The sequence below is a fragment of the Lepidochelys olivacea genome, assembly GCF_965140295.1.
Source record: "Lepidochelys olivacea isolate rLepOli2 genome assembly, chromosome: 6".
Lineage (NCBI taxonomy): Eukaryota > Metazoa > Chordata > Testudines > Cheloniidae > Lepidochelys > Lepidochelys olivacea.
In genome coordinates, this window is record NC_140416.1 from 76,742,159 (window position 1) to 76,757,211 (window position 15,053).

The window sequence follows — 15,053 nt, forward strand, 5'->3', positions numbered from 1 at the left end:
GCTGATCTTGGCAGGGCCTGCCTGATTGACTGCATATCCTGATTGGTGGAGGGGTGGAGCTAGCTACTATTTGACCTAGCAGTAGCCAACCTTTGCTGGCTGTTTGTTGTGTTCCAGTCCTGCAGTTGTGGTTGGTTCTGTTTCCTGTGCCTGCCAGGTTGCTCTTGTGCCTGCTTCAGTTCCTGCTTATTTTCATCTCTGATGCTCCTGGTTCCACTTCCTAACAATGTCTCTGGGTCACCCATTGGCTTTGGCTTTTCATTATGACTCTGGGCATCCCACAGTCCTGATTCTTGACTCCAACTCACCTCTGTTTTAACTAGGGTTGCCAATCTTCTAGGATTGTTCTAGAGTCTCCAGGAATTAAAGATTAATCTTTAATTAAAGATGTCATGTGATGAAACCTCCTCCAGGAATACATCCAGCCAAAAGTGGCAACCTTAGTTTAGCCCCTTGCTTGCTCAGAGTTTGTCCCACTCTAGTGGTTGTTAGGCCAGATAGAGATTGATGAGCCTATAACAGCCCTAGTTAACAGACGTGTCTTCTAGCTCATGCAGTAGAAACTCATGCATTTAGCTCCAGAGGTCCTAATCTTGATTCCCCACTGCCAAAGCTCCTGTGTGGGTCAGCATGACAAGTGGTGACCTGTATGGGGAGTCGGCAGAAGGGATCAAATGTTGGAACTTAATGCATGAGCTTCTACTACATGAGATAAGAGACATCTCTATTAGACAGGCTCATCAATCTCTAGGAGGCCTACCCACCATTAGAGGGGGCCAGAGTGCCACTCTGAGCAGGCAAGGGTTACACTAATTTTAACCTCCTGGCCTGACCATCTCCATGGCTCCATCCTGACTGCTCCCATCCTGGTTGTGATCATGATTCATATAGTGTAAAGCCAGAAGGGACTATTACAACACCTAGTGTGACCTCCTCTGTAACATAGGCCATTATATTTCACCCACTTCATTTTTACCCCATGTTAATTTGAATAATATGCTTTATCAAAACACAAATCTTCCAGAAAGCCATGCAGTCTTGGTCTGAAGATGTCAAGAGAAGGAAAATCCATTTTACTTGCTAGTTTGTTTCAATAGTTAAGACGGTTAAAAATTTGCTTCTTGTTTCTAATTTGACTTTGTCTGCCTACAGTTTCCAGCCATTGCTCCTTGTTATGCCTTTCTCTGCTAGATTAAACAGCCTTCAGTAGCCAATATTTTCTCCCTTGAATGTAATTATACACTATAATCAAGTCACCTCTTGATCTTCAGGAAGTAACTCCACTGAAGTCAATGGCCGCAGTCCTCCATTATGTCCAAGTTGTGCTTGGATGTAGTAGAGAGAGGTGCCCACAGAAAACTAGTTTCAGCTCCCTGATCCTTGACTGTCCAAGCGCAGCATAAGTTGTAGCAACAAGAGGCCTTCTCTACCTTATATTACTGGCATAACATCCATAATGAACCTCACGCTAGCAACAGATCAGGAGTAACGGAGTTCTGCTGCAACCTTTCCCTGGGGTGCACCAATACACTCTTCTCTCCTTATGATAGTGGAAATGGGGTGGTTAGTACAGGAGTTGGTAGAGTTGTCTGTGCTGTTTTGTGTTGACTGGGAGTTGCCCTACACAAACAGAATTCCCCACCATGAATTGTCAGTCATATTTAGGTCAATTTGCACACAATACAAAGGGGAAAATGGCTTTGGCAGATTGGAAAAGCTGGATCCAATGGACGTACACCAGATCAGAATTAGGTCAACAGTATTCATTTCAAGATAAGGATACACAGCACTATGGGATGTGGCTAATTATGGCCCAGCGTTCCAGAGTCAGTACAACTCACCACTATTTGAGGAATATAACTTAGGTATCGGTCGCAATGCCTTGCTGCTCCCTAGGCTGGCAGAATCTGGGAGCACTGCTGAGGTTTCTCACATAATCCCCTCTAATTACTCCGGTATTCTCATGTTTTGGAGGGACCCACAAGCAGCCCTCTTCAGCTGTAGGAAGGTTGACCGGAACGGTAAAAGGGATGGTGATAGGAGATTATAGGCAAGAATTCTATACATGTTAAACCAAGGCTTTTATTCCAGCAACAAAGGAAGTTGAAGCTGTTGGGAGACAGCAATTTATAGGAATCTTTGGTTACATCAAAATCACACCATTGGGGCATGAGTGTAAATATCATCCAGGTCTGCTAAATGTCATTCTAATACTGAATTATTAGATTAATTAAATCATCTATCTGTTCTACGGTTTTATACTGCTGTCCACCACCACCACATCTGTGTGCCTCTAAGATTAATGTGAGGATTTTCTATAGCACTTCTATGCAGTTTTTTGAGACAATGCATCAGTATTATAGGCCTTAAATGTAAAAGTGCATGTGCAAACTGCCTCATGTGCTGAGGACTTTGGTACCTACCTATTTTTGCACATGTGAAAGCCTGTCATGATTCGTTAGATTCTGATTTCTTTAAATGGCTGAAAGAATAAGCTGTGCTGAATGGAATCATAGAATATCAGGATTGGAAGGGACCTCAGGAGGTCATCTAGTCCAACCCCCTGCTCAAAGCAGGGCCAATCCCCAATTTTTGCCCCAGATCCCTAAATGGCCCCCTCAAGGATTGAACTCACAACCCTGGGTTTAGCAGGCCAATGCTCAAACCACTGAGCTATCCCTCCCCCCAGGAATGGATATTCCTGTTTTTGTGTCTTTTTGTAACTTAAGGTTTTGCCTAGAGGGATGCTCTATGTTTTGAATCTAATTAGAATCATAGAATCATAGAATATCAGGGTTGGAAGGGACCCCTGAAGGTCATCTAGTCCAACCCCCTGCTCGAAGCAGGACCAATTCCCAGTTAAATCATCCCAGCCACGGCTTTGTCAAGCCTGACCTTAAAAACCTCTAAGGAAGGAGATTCTACCACCTCCCTAGGTAACGCATTCCAGTGTTTCACCACCCTCTTAGTGAAAAAGTTTTTCCTAATATCCAATCTAAACCTCCCCCACTGCAACTTGAGACCATTACTCCTCGTTCTGTCATCTGCTACCATTGAGAACAGTCTAGAGCCATCCTCTTTGGAACCCCCTTTCAGGTAGTTGAAAGCAGCTATCAAATCCCCCCTCATTCTTCTCTTCTGCAGGCTAAACAATCCCAGCTCCCTCAGCCTCTCCTCATAAGTCATGTGTTCTAGATCCCTAATCATTTTTGTTGCCCTTCGCTGGACTCTCTCCAATTTATCCACATCCTTCTTGTAGTGTGGGGCCCAAAACTGGACACAGTACTCCAGATGAGGCCTCACCAATGTCGAATAGAGGGGAATGATCACGTCCCTCGATCTGCTCGCTATGCCCCTACTTATACATCCCAAAATGCCATTGGCCTTCTTGGCAACAAGGGCACACTGCTGACTCATATCCAGCTTCTCGTCCACTGTCACCCCTAGGTCCTTTTCCGCAGAACTGCTGCCTAGCCATTCGGTCCCTAGTCTGTAGCGATGCATTGGATTCTTCCATCCTAAGTGCAGGACCCTGCACTTATCCTTATTGAACCTCATCAGATTTCTTTTGGCCCAATCCTCCAATTTGTCTAGGTCCCTCTGTATCCTATCCCTCCCCTCCAGCGTATCTACCACTCCTCCCAGTTTAGTATCATCCGCAAATTTGCTGAGAGTGCAATCCACACCATCCTCCAGATCATTTATGAAGATATTGAACAAAACCGGCCCCAGGACCGACCCCTGGGGCACTCCACTTGATACCGGCTGCCAACTAGACATGGAGCCATTGATCACTACCCGTTGAGCCCGACAATCTAGCCAGCTTTCTACCCACCTTATAGTGCATTCATCCAGCCCATACTTCCTTAACTTGCTGACAAGAATACTGTGGGAGACCGTGTCAAAAGCTTTGCTAAAGTCAAGAAACAATACATCCACTGCTTTCCCTTCATCCACAGAACCAGTAATCTCATCATAGAAGGCGATTAGATTAGTCAGGCATGACCTTCCCTTGGTGAATCCATGCTGGCTGTTCCTGATCACTTTCCTCTCATGCAAGTGCACCAGGATTGATTCTTTGAGGACCTGCTCCATGATTTTTCCAGGGACTGAGGTGAGGCTGACTGGCCTGTAGTTCCCAGGATCCTCCTTCTTCCCTTTTTTAAAGATTGGCACTACATTAGCCTTTTTCCAGTCATCTGGGACTTCCCCGGTTCGCCACGAGTTTTCAAAGATAATGGCCAATGGCTCTGCAATCACAGCCGCCAATTCCTTCAGCACTCTCGGATGCAACTCGTCCGGCCCCATGGACTTGTGCACGTCCAGCTTTTCTAAATAGTCCCTAACCACCTCTATCTCCACAGAGGGCTGGCCATCTCTTCCCCATTTTGTGATGCCCAGCGCAGCAGTCTGGGAACTGACCTTGTTAGTGAAAACAGAGGCAAAAAAAGCATTGAGTACATTAGCTTTTTCCACATCCTCTGTCACTAGGTTGCCTCCCTCATTCAGTAAGGGGCCCACACTTTCCTTGGCTTTCTTCTTGTTGCCAACATACCTGAAGAAACCCTTCTTGTTACTCTTGACATCTCTTGCTAGCTGCAGCTCCAGGTGCAATTTGGCCCTCCTGATATCATTCCTACATGCCCGAGCAATATTTTTATACTCTTCCCTGGTCATATGTCCAACCTTACACTTCTTGTAAGCTTCTTTTTTATGTTTAAGATCTGCTAGGATTTCACTATTAAGCCAAGCTGGTCGCCTGCCATATTTACTATTCTTTCGACTCATCGGGATGGTTTGTCCCTGTAACCTCAACAGGGATTCTTTGAAATACAGCCAGCTCTCCTGGACTCCTGGACTCCTTTCCCCTTCAAGTTAGTCCCCCAGGGGATTCTGGCCATCCGTTCCCTGAGGGAGTCGAAGTCTGCTTTCCTGAAGTCCAGGGTCCATATCCTGCTGCTTACCTTTCTTCCCTGCGTCAGGATCCTGAACTCAACCAGTATTTACCATCCTGATTTTACAGAGGTGATTCTTTTACCTTTTCTTCAATTAAAATTCTTCTTTTAAGAACCTGATTGCTTTTTCATTGTTCTTAAGATCCAAGGGTTTGGGTCTGTGGTCACCTATGCAAATTGATGAGGATTTTTATCAAACCTTCTCCAGGAAAGGGGGTGTAAGGGTTGGGAGGATTTTGGGGGGAAAGACGTTTCCAAACGGACTCGTTCCCAGTAACCGGTGTTAGATGTTTGGTGGTGGCAGCGAAAGTCCAAAGGCAAAAGGTAAAATAGTTTATACCTTGGGGAAGTTTTAACCTAAGCTGGTAAAAGTAAGTTTAGGAGGTTTTCATGCAGGTCCCCATGTCTGTACCCTAGAGTTCAGAGTGGGGAAGGAACCTTGACATGGTGTGCACACATTAGGCATTTCCAGTGTTGCTAATCCTTATTTGCCTTCTGGTTTCTGAGCCTGTAGGGTCAGATTTTCAAGTTTTTGTTCACAACCGGGAGGCCTAGAAATGATTTTATTAAATGAAAGCTGAGATTCTCACCTCATTTCTCCCGGAGCTGGAGCTTTAAGCAAAACACTAAATATTGTGAGATTTACATTAAAATCACAAGAGTTGGCAATAACATGTTTTGTATGCACGTTTATACATACACACAAAAATTGGACCTGACAGTTTATGAATTAGTAATACAGACAGTCTTTCTGGTCTCAGTTACACCAGTATAAAACGAGTGTGAGACAGAACTTGGCCCTCTGCCTGTTTCAGATGTTACTCTTGTCCTCACCCTTCTGATTGTCTTTTACCCCACATTTTTATTTTAATTCACTGAAGAAGTCGTCCCTGTAATAGAAACAAGCACAGGTTTCTTATAGAAACTTATTGTTTATGCCTGGTGGCTTGATGAGAGCTGGCTTATAGCTATATGGAACTGTGCTAAGTAGTGATCAGATGTACTCAATGAATGCAGATCATGTTTTTATTTATGTAAATGACTATTATTTATATTTATACTTGTACTGACGTACTCAAGTACGGAGCAAGTTTAAATAAAGAAGAAGTATATGTTGGGGAAAGTGGCCAAGTACTGATAGGAGAATGTGTGTGCGTGTGTTGTGGGAGCATTAATTCAACACTCTCTCTGCAGATGTATTATGATACAGTCTTTAATTACAGGTTTACATACTATTTTGGTATGGCACATTCAGCAGCAGTTCAACTTCCCCATTGTTCCTTCCTGGTGTACATCAGTCTTATTGTTCTGGAAGGACAACCATGAGGGGTGAAAATATAGTTCAGTTTCTATAGGTTTGGCCTCTCATTCTGACAGCCAATTGGATTGATGGTGTATGTAATGTGGTTACACCTGTTGCATTGCAGGGAGCTACAGAGCAGCTTGGGAGGGGGTAGCATAGGTCAGGGATGATGGATTCTTCCTAAAAGAGGAGGGGCATGAGGCCACACCCCTCCGTGGCCCTGCCCCCTAGCCAAGCCGGAAGTTGGAGTTGGGATGGGGAGCCCAGGCTCCTACACCTGCTTGGGGTGGGGTTGCCCTACAGCAGCCCCTGGCCCATGCCCGCCCCCCCTCCTCTGCCCCCTGGACTCCCCACCCAGGTCAGGTGGAGGGTCTCCAGCTCCCCACAGCTGTCCATGAGGCTCTTATTCCAACACAGCTCTGGCTTCCAGCCTGGTGAGGGGCCAAAGAACCACAGGCGGGCCATGATAAGAGCCACCTGGGCAGCTGTAGTGAGCCGCACACCTTCCACCTGCTCTGGGTGAGAGACCCGGGTGCAGGGACACTGGCCAGGGACTGTTCTTAGGCCTCCCACTCCCCTGGGCAGGTGGAGGGTCTGTGGCTCCCCACAGCTGCCCAGACTCCCTTGGCTGCTCTTACCCAGGCCAGGCTCCAGCTTCTGACCTGGCCAGGACCCGGGCTCCAGCTTCTGGCCTGGCCTCGGGGGAAGAGGATGGGCAGGGGACGGGGAGAGGGAGGGCCATGGCCCCTTGGCTCCCTTGTTCTGGTGCCCCTGGCACCGGTACATGAGCTCCCCAGCTCATGGGGAAAAAATAGTTACTGATCATGTAATTAAATACAATATCATAATGCATATACAGCAGGGGAAAAAATTAAAAGTGCACAGGCAAACTTAATTTTGGCTTTTCCTAACATTTGACTTTTCAATCTTAATGTTCTTTTTGTGTGTGTAATAAGTATTGACAGTGACAGGCAGCCTATCCACCAGTAATTGGAGATCCATGGGTGGGAGCAGCCACAGACTTCACCCGTGGGGATCAGGAGGGTTGTGACAGACACATGCCATGATGTGGCTGTCTCTAGGGTCCAGGATAATTATGGGCTAGATAAGGACTTTAAAAAAAACATGCCACTAGATACTAAGAGAGCAAGCTCACTTACATTACTCTTTATGGATTATTCTTCTAGACACTTTCTTCATGCAAGTTAAATGTTTTCTTGCTTACTTAATGTACAGCACAGGGAAAATTTTCAAGAAACTCAGTCATTCAGGCAATGTACCTGAAATCCCTTTACAAAGAATGTATACGCTCTGTATGAAAACCAAATAATTTTCACAAACTTGCCATCCCATGACTTCTGAGAGATTCTCATTGCAATAGAAGATGCTGTAAAGCTATTGAGATTTTATCAACTGCTATCAGGAGGAAAAAAAACCAACCCAACAGCCTAGTTGTGGCTATGAATGGAATGGGCCAATAACACAGATAATCATCAGGGAACATGTGATCCCTTAAGACCACTTCTGAGATATGATAAAACATGTCTATGTATGAAGGAGACCTATCTCAGGAACCTTAGAGACCAAAAAGTATTAGTTTTAGGAAGATTAAATTTAATAGCTTTCTGAGTCAATTTGTGCCACTTTTGCACACAATGAGACAGCAAGGTGCAACTGTCTGTTCTATTGAGATTTCCAGAAGGTTGATATTGGAAATGTACATGTGATCATTCCAACATTATGAATGATAGCAGTTGTCTATTTTTTTAAGACTTTAAAAACTGAGGCCATGTTCCTCTTCTAACTGAAAGCACTTCATGTTTAAAAACTGAATAAGCTTTTTGTGTTTAAGAATGAAAATAAGATTTCATTTGTTTTCCCCCCAAAACCCTCATATATAACTGATAAAAGTATTATAACAGCAGTAAAATCATAAATAAAAAGAAACCTAGTATAACAGAATTCTAAAGAAAGGGAACTCTCAGGACTATTCAGATATCGTCAGACACATAAAATTGCTGTAAAAATTAGATGGCTCATATAAATCGGGCTATACATTATAGGCCAAAGTACAATTTAGTAGCAAACTTACGCAACAATGAAAAGTACTTTTGTAGACCTTATTTAGCTTCAGTTTTGCAGAAGATATTTTGGCAAAACAGAAAAATGCCCTTAGTTTTTAGAGCTTAATGTGTTATTCAGAGCTGTACGTTTTATAAGGGAGGCAGTAAAGTCTTGTGGACAGGGCAATGACTGGAACACAGGAGACCTGGGTTTCCAGCTCTTCCACTGGTCTGTTGGGAGAACTTGGGCAAGTCACTTCTCCTGTCTATGCCTCAGTTTCCCCATCTCTAAAATGGGGATAATGTTCCTGACTTTGTAATGGGCTTCGGGATCTAAAGATGAAAAACACTACATAAGAGGTAGGTATTATGCTATGGTATCTACAGAGCTTCCATCCCCATAATATCTATCATAGGTGTTATACTTTAGGGCTCCAGTCTGCAAATCTCACATATAGACATATACACAGAAACTTTTTTTGTGTCCATGGTATCTAAAGAGGGACTACTACTATTACTGAAGAAGCCACAACAGGGTATACATTAGCAGACTTGCATAACTTGTGTGTGTTGCATAGGCACTCCATTTCCAGAAAAGTAGGCCAGTAACCTATTAATGCACCATCTGGAGTAGCTTATTGCAATTAGATTATGGCTTATTTTGGTTATTTTAAAGAACAGGTCTGGGTTTTTTTATGAAATGAATCATAAGCAACATTTTTTCATAGTGGAAGGATGAGGTAAAATGGTAGGGGAAAGGTTAAACTCATTTTCTCCATGATTTTTTGGTTGTCTTCTCCTGCTTCTCTTATATCCACATGTAACATAACCATTTAGAGGAGTTTCCTTTTGAAAGTTGCCTTCTCTGCCAGCCCCTCTCCTCATTCTCCCTTATTTTCCCCCCGGTTCTCAAAAAGCAAAAGTGGGAACCTTAAACAAGCTCCTAAGGTAGGCCCCAGCCTAAACTTTAGCATAAAAGCTACACAAGCACTTTGGGAGAGCCGGAGCTGGTCAGGACAAAACACAAATAAGGTGTCAAAAAGAACCTCTCCTAGTCCAGCTGCTGAGGCCCAAAAGCAGCTGGGAGGTTAAATTTAAGATAGAGACTGAGCTGAAAGTTTGTTTATATCTCCCAAATCATTTTAAGAACTAGGGATTGGAGAAAAAGGGATAGGTGGAAGTCCTTAACGGGAAGGGGAGTGGGGCTTGTGATGGTTTCCCCCTGGGGTGCCACCTGGAACTGGGGTACCACTGAACCCCCCTGATCCACCGGCCTGGGCTCCCTTTAAACTATACTGCTGTAACCAGCCTGCCAAGCCCTCTCCCAGGCTCCAGCCTGCACTTTTACCAGCATACATACAGGTAGGGACGCACCCAGCTGCAGTTCCATACAGATGCTGTGATCAGCTCTGCATGGGAATGCTTCAGCTAAGGTATTTCCCAGCTCCTTAGGTACCCTCCCCCCTCTGGGGTATAAATCCATTATTATACCATCTTGTGCTGCACAGAGAACTATACAGTGCAAGCCCATGAAGTTTGCCTCCTCCCTCAATGTGGAGAGGAATATACAACAGCTTTCTGCCCCAAGTTATGATTTCCATACACACTGGTTTTAGACAAAGCAAAAACAAGTTTATTAACTATAAAATATAGATTTTAAGTGATTATAAGGGCTAGCAAACAGATTAAAGCAGATTACCTAGCAAATAAACAAAACAGGCAAACTAAGCTTAATATACTAAAGAGATTGGATATGAATAGCAAATTCTCACCTTAAATGATGATACAAGCAGGCTGCAGGCTCTTAAGGGACAAGCTGCACTGGCTTAAAGTTTAGAAACCCAAGTTGTTCCATTCACAAGCTAAAAATCCCTTTAGCCTGGGTCCAGCACTTAACCCCATAGCTTTTGCACACCCCAAGATGGAGTTCCGCACCAGGTGGCCTGATCACATGTCTCTAATGCATCTGATGAAGTGAGCTGTAACTCACGAAAGCTTATGCTCAAATAAACTTGTTAATCTCTAAGGTGCCACAAGTACTCCTTTTCTTTTTGCGAATGCAGACTAACACGGCTGCTACTCTGAAACCTGGGCACAGCTATAAGATCATCGAATCATCGAATCATAGAATATCAGGGTTGGAAGGGACCTCAGGAGGTCATCTAGTCCAACACCCTGCTCGAAGCAGGACCAATTCCCAGTTAAATCATCCCAGCCAGGGCTTTGTCAAGCCTGACCTTAAAAACCTCTAAGGAAGGAGATTCTACCACCTCCCTAGGTAACGCATTCCAGTGTTTCACCACCCTCCTAGTGAAAAAGTTTTTCCTAATATCCAACCTAAACCTCCCCCACTGCAACTTGAGACCATTACTCCTCCGTCTGTCATCTGCTACCACTGAGAACAGTCTAGATCCATCCTCTTCGGAACCCCCTTTCAGGTAGTTGAAAGCAGCTATCAAATCCCCCCTCTTTCTTCTCTTCTGCAGACTAAACAATCTCAGTTCCCTCAGCCTCTCCTCATAAGTCATGTGTTCCAGTCCCCTAATCATTTTTGTTGCCCTCTGTTGGACGTTTTCCAATTTTTCCACATCCTTCTTGTAGTGTGGGCCCCAAAACTGGACACAGTACTCCAGATGAGTCCTCACCAATGTCGAACAGAGGGGAACGATCACGTCCCTCGATCTGCTGGCAATGCCCCTACTTATACATCCCAAAATGCCATTGGCCTTCTTGGCAACAAGGGCACACTGTTGACTCATATCCAACTTCTCGTCCACTGTAGCCCCTAGGTCCTTTTCTGCCGAACTGCTGTCGAGCCATTCGGTCCCTAGTCTGTAGCGGTGCATGGGATTCTTCCATCCTAAGTGCAGGACTCTGCACTTGTCCTTGTTGAACCTCATCAGATTTCTTTTGGCCCAATCCTCTAATTTGTCTAGGTCCCTCTGTATCCTATTCCCTACCCTCCAGCGTACCTACCTCTCCTCCTAGTTTAGTGTCATCTGCAAACTTGCTGAGGGTGCAATCCACACCATCCTCCAGATCATTTATGAAGATATTGAACAAAACCAGCGCGAAGACTGACCCTTGGGCCACTCCACTTGATACCGGCTGCCAACTAGACATGGAGCCATTGATCACTACCTGTTGAGCCCGACAATCTAGGCAACTTTCTATCCACCTTATAGTCCATTCATCCAGTCCATACTTCTTTAACTTGCTGGCAAGAATACTATGGGAGATCGTGTCAAAAGCTTTGCTAAAGTCAAGGAACAACATGTCCACTGCTTTCCCCTCATCCACAGACCCAGTTATCTCATCATAGAAGGCAATTAGATTAGTCAGGCATGACTTGCCCTTGGTGAATCTATGCTGACTGTTCCTGATCACTTTCCAGCATCCCCATCTAAAGCAGATGTATGTTTTGTGGAACACGATCAACACATTTATGGGAGTAATGCTCTTTTATAGCCAGTGAGCAAGGTTTCTGCCTCAGTGGTGCACTAAATTAGCTTTCATCAGTGCTGGAAGAGGAGACAGTACTTCAGTCACCTTAAAGGCACATATCATTACATTGTTGGCTTTGGAAAAAAAAACCTTTCTGGGGGTTGCTCCAGGTTAAGGTATTTTAAGAAAACAGTCATCCTTAAACTACCGCACATAGGGTATGATCTACCTAAGAGTGAAATTTTCCAAGTCGATATTTTTGTTGCTGTTTATTCTGTAAAATTGGAGCTACCTTCTCCTATCAGTACATACTGATATCGGGAGATACTCAGTTCTTTACCTTGAAATTTGCCATTGCTTCCAATGGGAAATGCATGAGACACATGACCTAAGTTCTACAAAAGTTTAAATGAATGAAGCTCCCATCCTAATCAAGTAGATGGTACACTGAATATTTTTCAGACCAACTAATATTCGTTTTGACATAGGGCATGCTAAGCTAAGCATCTTGCTGGTTATAAAAATGTATAACAATTACAAAGGCATAATATAACAGGTATGCCATTGCCTCTCAAATGGAAAATATTTGTATCTTTCAGAGTCACATAATTAGGATACAAACATAATCTTTACAAATGCTTAATGGCACAGTTGGAATTCAGTCGTTTTAGTACACAAAATTCTTTTAACACATTTCTTTATTTAACTGTAGTTTATAGTAAACATTGCTTTCACAGAAGTAGAACAGTGTAGCAACAAGCATTATTTATAAATTAATCCTCATGCATTTTCTGTTGTTAATAAGTGTGCATGATTATAATACATGAAAAATCCAAAAATGAGTGTAACGCTATTAAGTAAGCTCCAGGTGGTTTATCCTAAGAGTCTTCACATTTTCAGTGTTTTAAACTAGATATTATCGTCTAATGACAGAAATGGAAGAAGAAAGGTTAACCTACCACTCAGACCAACGTTCACTTAGCATTTGATCCAAATTCCAGTGAAGTCAAGAAGGAACAAGATTCCCATTGACTTCAATGAGCTCTGGAGCACGACCTTCTAAAGGAAGGTTTTAAAATATGGTTGTAGTTAGGAAAGTGATGCTATACACGTGACATTGCTGGGTTCTGTATTTATTCTCTCTACATAACTTCAGAACAATTTGATCAGTTTACAATTTAAAAAATAAATTTTCTAACTTTCCTAAATTCAACATGGGAACTAAAAGCTAGTATGTTTCATACATCATTGCCAGTAATGAAATCTGGCAGTTTTGTTGTGGATGTGCAAGACAATGGTATCTGGCTGGCATTCCCTTCAATGCATTGTCTCAGCAGGGCTAACAGTAAAAACATGTTTTTGTCAGTGAAGTAAGCAAACATGACATACAGGAAGACATACCAGGATGATATATGACAAGTAAGATTGTGCCATTTTTACATGAACACTTTACTGAGTACGGTGGGTAGATAAAATATCAGAAATACAATGGCTCAGAACTCAGCTGGTGTAAATCAGCATAACAAGTCACAACTCAGATTAAGAAGTTCCAAAATTATTTTGAAGACCACTGACCTTTAGCCAATGAGCTCAGTTATTATAAAATGCAAGAAAAAATACAATGACCTTAAGCCAAAACTGTACTCTACCACAACCAGACAGAGGTCAGTCTTTTATTTATTTACACAGTAGAGCCAGCTGGATTCTACTGTGCTTCACACATTGGCAACTAAGTTGTCAGTTCTTTATTACTGGTGATAGCATTAGTCTAGCTTGATTTACACATATGGGGGAATTTGCAAAATTGGGAGTTAGAAAAATCCTGAGGTTTTGAGTAGCTTTACAGAATCCTCACACATGCAAGCTCCCTCCAGTGGGTGTTTTTGCCTGAGTACTGTCATGGTTAGAAATCTAACGGCATATTCGGCTGCATTAATAGGAGCATTGCCAGCAGATAGAGGGAAGTGATTATTCACCTCTATTCAGCACTGGTGAGGCCACATCTGGAATACTGAGTCTAGTTTTGTGCCCCACCCCCCACTCCCACAGAAAGGATGTGGACAAGTTGGAGAGAGTCCAGTGGAGGGCAACAAAAATAGGCACATGACTTATGAGCAGAGGCTGAGGGAACTGGGCTTATTTAGTCTGCAGAAGAGAAAAGTGAGAAAGTTGAAGGCTGCTATCAAATCCTACCTGAAGGGAGGTTCCAAAGAGGATGGAGCTAGGCTGTTCTTAGTAGTGGCAGATGACAGAATAAGGATCAATGGTCTCAAGTTGCAGGGGGTGGGCGGGTGGGGGTTATGTTGGATATTAGGAAAAACTATTTCACTAGGAGGGTGGTGAAACACTGGAATGGGTTCCCTAGGGAGGTGGTGGAATCTCCATTCTTAGAGATTTTTAAGGCCCGGCTTGATAAAGTCCTGGCTGGGATGATTTAGTTGGGGTTGGTCCTGCTTTGAGCAGGGGGTTGGACTAGATGACCTCCTGAGGTCACTTCCAACCCTAGTCTTCTATGATTCTATGGTTCAGCGAACTTGTGCTCAGGCCTAGCAGGAACTCACACAGACACAAGTGATCTGTAAGGAACTTACTTTAATATTAATAACCTTGTCCCAGCAAGATCATCAGGTCAGAGATCAAATAGCATAACTTCAACAAGAACTTTGGTGAAACAGCCCAACACACCAACCACACATCACAAGTAAAAATTGAATAACACTGAATAAGGGAAAAACTTTGTTTTGAATTCAAAGGCATGTTTTTACAGACTATGTGTCACGTCTTTCAGTTTCACAATATCATACTCATGACTTGAGCATTAAGATTTACTTGTGTGAATACTTGTGGATCATGAATTTTAAGCTTAAATACTCAAGTATTTTTAATAAAACTAATTTATAAGAGCCAGATTCTGATACCCATACATTTAATATATCATATTCCATGAGCGGTCCCACTGATTTCAGTAGGAGTACTTGTGGACTAAGGTGCCATTTAATGTAAGTGAGGCGACCAGAATGTGGCCCGAGTTTATTTTCAGTTTATAGAGTCTGCAGTTTGTGTTGCATTTGGGTAGTTGCATAGGCTTATCCAGTTGGAGAACTGAAACAACATCACATGACTTATCTAGAGCATAGGCGCTGATGCTGTGGGTGCTCTGGGGCTGGAGCAACTATGGGGAAAATGGTAGGTGTTGAGCACCCACCAGCAGCCCCACTATCAGCTCCCCTCTCCCCCCCGACGCCTCCTGCCCACTGGCAGGTCCCATGGATCAGCGCCTCCTCTCTC